Below are 6,043 nucleotides of genomic sequence, written 5' to 3'. Positions count from 1 at the left end.
CTTTTTTGTTAGATAATATTTTTATCAATTGATTTTTTCTTACGTTTAATGTGATTTGTTTAGTAATAATTCATTTGCTGGTATAACTCGCAATTTGAGAACCATTATTGGTTAAATAAAAATATCTATGTAATTTAACTAACGAGAATTATCTGTTTTTGTATAAAACCTAAATGGTGGCTTTGTTTTGTGCAGACGGATTTGACATTATGTCGCAGAGCCTCCAGTTACAAATCCCGCTACAGGATGAATGAAAGAGGGACGAAAGATATCAAAGGGACAGTCAAACTCATAAATTTAAAACAAACTGACAACGCCATGGTTAAAAATGAAAAAGACAAACAGAAAAACAATAGTACACATGATACAACATAGAAAACTAAAGAATAAACAACACGAACCCCAACAAAAACTAGGGGTGATCTCAGGTGCTCCGGAAGGGTAAGCATATCCTGCTCCACATGCAGCACCCGTCGTGTTGCTTATGTGATTACAAATCCGGTAAATAGTCTAATACGGTAGGTCAAATTCATGAAAGGGAAGGGGATTTTAGTTACGACGTAAGGAACATATCCGATATCATTTGTGAAACGGTTATTCCATAACGGTCAACCAACTCGTGATGGCGTCCGTAAAATTTACGAAGGGAAGATTTCAACTTCACCATTTGGAACTCTTGGTTTAATAGCTTCCTTGTGAGCAGTAACCCTCTATCAAGAAAATCATGATAGGAAATGCAAGCACGGGAATATCGTATCAATTGGTAGATATATACCCCGTATGCAGGTGCTGCTTGAATGTTGCTACTAAGAAATGGAAAGTTCACAATTGGAAAGCTGAAATCATCTCTTTTGTCGTAAAGTTTTGCCTCAACCGACCCTCATTGTCAATTTCTAGATGTAAGTCAAGATATGAAGCCGACTTAACTGTATCTGAAGTATCCTTTATCTCCAATTCGATGGGATAGATGCGTTCCACATAGTCACCAAATTTTGAATTGTTTAGTGAAAGAACGTCATCTATATAGCGGAAAGTAGAGTTAAAGGATATTGCTAACTTCTTATCTTTCTTCCTAAGAAGTTCCTGCATGAAGTCAGCCTCATAATAATAAAGAAACAAGTCAGCAAGTAGAGGGGCACAGTTTGTTCCCATTGGGATGCCGACAGTCTGTTGAAAAACACATCCTCCGAACGTAACAAATATGTTGTCAATCAAGAAATCAAGCATCTTGATAATATCGGTTTCAGAGAATTTTTTGTTTGAATCAGAGTGATTCTTTACAAAGTAGGATTTATCCCTCCATAAGACAAGATACTTGTATGTACGTTGGCCATTCTTTTGTATGAAGCAAAGTAATACCAACCCTTTTAAATTTGTCTTTAAGTTTGGAATGTGGAATACTAGTGTACTTGAATATCAACTTTCTGCTCAGACACTAGTATTTAATGTATTTAATTAAACATTTAAAACCTAAAGCATCGGTCACACCTTACCGGAAAGCTCAAACGGACGCCTAACGGATAACTTTTTTTTAATCCGTTCATGTCCGTTAGACATCCGTTCTTAGCCGTTAGGCGTCCGTCCATATCCGTTGCATGTCCGTTAAGCGTACGTTTTATTCCTCGTCGTCCGTTTTTTCCGGTGGAAAATTTTGAGCATGTTCAAAACTTTGAACGGACGTCCAACGGATAAAATGTCCATTGGACGTCCGTTAGGCGTCCGTTTTGTACGTTACTCGTCCGTTTCGTTTCCGTTTTGTATCCGTTACGTGTCCGTTATACATCCGTTGGAGGTCTGGCAGATAAATCCACCAACGGACTTGTAACGGACGACTAACGAATGTTGAACGAATGTGAAACGGACTTCTACCGGACGTATAACGGATGAAACGGATGATGAACGGATCTGAAACGGATAAATGCCAATCGAAAATTTCTCGTAAGAAATGCAAATTAGATTTTTTAAGGGTCATGAATTCTTATTATTCATAATCGATCTTAGAATAAAGGCACATCTTCACAATCAAGCAGCTGTTATTCAGGTCACTGCTCTTTAGCAGCATTTTGAAGAACAAACCAAAACCAGTTACACAGAACATTTTTACTATTGATGCGATTTACATGTATTATTATTGTCGCCTTTAATTTTTTTCCTATATCTTGTTCATCCGTTTTATCCGGTACGCTTCCGGTAGGCGTCCGTTTTTTGCAGTACTCGTCCGTATGATGTACGCTCGACCTCCGTTCTGTCCGGTACTTCTCCGTTGCTCGTCCATTGCATATCCGTTGCATGTCCGTTATGCATTCGTTAAGCGTCCGTTTTAGTTGGTCAGTACATCAACGGACTTCCAACAACGGATAACAATTTTGTCAAAGGACAACTTTTATTTTCATCCGTTAGGCGTCCGTTCGTCTTATCCGGTAAGGTGTGACCGAGGCGTAACAAACATGTTCTACCACGCCACATTCTTAATGCACCTATCCTAAGTAAAAGTTGTCCTTTGTTTTTTTTGTCATGTCTTGTGCGTTGTACCTTACTTAACTGCAGTACACACAATGTCATTGCTTACATCCTCGCTCAAACACATTCTGTGACGAAGTGTGGTCGTTTTGGCGATATTTTTTTTAAATTGCTAGATAAGAAGTTTGGCTATCCATAAAACCAGGTTACCCACCACTTGTTTTAAAATATCCTGTTCCAAATCAGGAATATGTCACTTGTTATAAAGATGTCCGATTCTATTACAATGTTGGCGTATAATACAATAAGAATGTAAAATTGAGAATGGAAATGGGGAATGTGCCAAAGAGACAGCAACCCGACCATAGAGCAGACAACAGCAGGAGGTCACCAACAGGTCTTCAATGCAACGAGAAATTCCCGCACCCGGAGGCGTCCTTCAGCTGGTCTCTTACTTCTATTTTTAAAAAAGATCCCACACAATTGCTAAACTTTTCTTAATTTTTCATATTTATCTATTAAATTATTTATTTTGATTTTGTATGATTCGTCATTAAGAATACTGTTGTTTAATTTGAAGTATCCCTTTCCTTTTTTCCCTTGACAATGATTAATTTTAAGTGAAATTGCTAAGTGATCTGTATATTGAATTGTTGCAGGTCGTTTATCAGTGCTGAGTACTCTTGGTCTCACATCTTGACTAACTAGAAAATAATCAATTCAACTAGCTACTTCATTATTTTTTTCCAGGTATATTGCGTTTTATTTGGATTTATTGCTCTCCATATATCTATATCTTTTATTTTTTTTTTATCAGAGTGTTTAGCCCATTTGTCTTATTTTCTATTTTTTGTAGATCTTTTTTTATTACTTTTTCCAGTTGTAAGGAGGTGATCTCTTGCTATGTCAGCCATGTTGTTTTTTTTGGTTTAATTGACTGGTTGGATATATTAAATTTACGTTTTTAAGCGTTTGTTAAATTAAAAATATGCTTTTCTAACTTTCCTGATTATTGTTTTCTGTAACACTATACAAATTGGTAATCCTAGACAAATATTTCTATTAAACAATTTTTAAGGAGCACGAAGAGTTCCGTGGATATCGTTCGATAGCCCTTACACTAAATCCTTGCATTCAAACCGTTCCAATGTTTTCAATCCTTTAAGACTAATCTGTCTTATCTCTGTTTGAACATGGATTCACCAGGTTTGAACATTTGATCAGCTTTATATGTTATTATGCAAATATATAATGGATACAGTTTAATTCCGGATTGTCAGAGCACTGCATGACTGGTTCCTTACATTTTGTATGCTCTCAAAAAGGGATTTGTGTGCCTTTTAGATTCTAGATTCATACACTAATACCAAGCAAGGAATATTCTCTTGTTAAATATATTTCTTTTCTATTTAATTTAAAATACAAATCATGTGTATCTCAAAAAGAAAATCACAAAAATACAGAACTCCGTGAAAAATTCAAAACGGAAAGTCCGTAATCAAAAGGCAAAATCGAAAGCTCAAACACATGAAACGAATGGATAATAGCTATCGTGTTCCTGACTTGGCACAGGCATTTTTTTTATGTAGAAAATGGTCGAATAAAACCTGGTTTTATAGCTAACTCAACCTGACACTCGTCTAAATCCGATACATTCCATTACATTGACAATGATGTGTGCCAAAAAAACCCAGAAATAATAGATAAAAATGTCTTAAAAAGGGCTACACCAGTCAACATTATGTCATTATCTTAATCATTATAATAACAAACAAATATGTAAACAAACATTGGCATACAAACTCAAGGACGGGATGTATAAGTACAGAGCCACGTCATGTGGGGAAAAAAATGCATATAAACAAAGCATATTAGCAAAATCAAAATACAGGAAAACAAACATCATCAAAGAACAATAACACAATGACGGAATGTATAAATACAGAAAAAAAATCACAAATATACCGAACTCTGAGCAAAATTCCAAAAGGAAAGTCCCTACTTAAATAGCAAAATCAAAAGCTCAAACGCATCAAATGTATTGATAAGAACTGCCATATTCCTTAATTTGTACAGGCATTTTCTTATGAAGAAAATGTTGTATAAACCCTAGTTTTAAACCTATCTTATTTGGCCTTTTTAACTTTTTTGGATTCGAGCGTCACTAATGGGTGTTTTGTAGACGAAACGCGCGTCTGGCGTATATGCTAAATTTGGTCCTGGTATCTGTGATGAGTTTATATCAACTTTCTACTCAGACACTGGTATTCAATGTATTTAATTAAACATTTAAACCCTAACAAACATGTTCTACCACACCATATTCTTAATGCACTTGTCCTAGGTAAAAGTTGTCCTTGGTTGTTTATTGTGTTTTCGGTTTTTTTTTGTCATGTCTTGGTCGTTGTAGCTTACTATACTGCAGTACACACAATGTCATTGTTTACAATCCTCGCTCAAACACATTCTGTCACGAATTGTGGTCGTTTTGCCGATTTAAAAAAAAATTGCTATATAAGATGTTCGGCTATCCATAAAACCAGGGTCACCCACCACTTGTTTTAAAATATCCTGTACCAAATCAGGAATCTGACAGTTGTTATAAAAATGTCCGCTTCTGTTTCGATGTTGGCGTATAATACAACAATAAGAATGTAAAATTGAGAATGGAAATGGGGAATGTGCCAAAGAGACAACAACCCGACCATAGAGCAGACAACAGCAGAAGTTCACCAACAGGTCTTCAATGCAACGAGAAATTCCCGCACCCGGAAGTGTCCTTCAGCTGGCCCCTAAACAAATGTATAGTAGTTCATTGATAATGAACGTCATACTAAAGGATGTGGTTGTATAGACAATAATAATCAAAACAAAGGAGTTAACAAAGTCTCACAAAACCAAAGGACATTTACATCAACAGTTATGAATAATAATTAAGAAACAACACGAACTCCACTAAAAACGGGAGTTAAATCAGGTGCACGGGAAGGGTAAGCATTTCCTGCACCGTATACGGCACCTGTCGTGTTTTTTCTTTGTTCATTCTGGTTATGATGGAAAGTTATTATGACTTTTGTCATAATGGCCAATCAGCTGATGATGGCGACCGTAACATTTCGTGAGTGATGACCTTAATTTGATGGATTCATAGCCCTGTCTTAGCAACTTTTGAGAAAGCAGTATTCCTCATTCAACAAAATCAACGTACTAAGAACTAGCTCTAGAGTAACGTATCAATTGAGACACATATACTCCATATGCTGGTGCCGCTGGGATGTTGCTACACAGAAATGGAAAGTTGACTATATGAAAATTAAAATCATCGCGTGTGTCCTACATTTTGGTATTCAACCTACCATCAGTAGTCATTTCGAGAAAAAGTAGATTTATATGTATCGGTAGTACCTTTAATTTCAAGTTAACTTGGATATATTGAATGTAAGTGATCACTGAATCTATTATTATTAAGAGACAGTACATCATCAATATACAGAAAGGTGAAATTAAAAGATGATATAGGATTTTTGGTCTAACTATTTAGATTGGGGAAATCCTTGTTGAACAAATATGTTGTCAATTAAAA

This window comes from Mytilus trossulus, chromosome 6 (genome assembly GCF_036588685.1).
Source record: "Mytilus trossulus isolate FHL-02 chromosome 6, PNRI_Mtr1.1.1.hap1, whole genome shotgun sequence".
NCBI lineage: Eukaryota > Metazoa > Mollusca > Bivalvia > Mytilida > Mytilidae > Mytilus > Mytilus trossulus.
Note: the sequence above shows the minus strand (reverse complement) of the source record.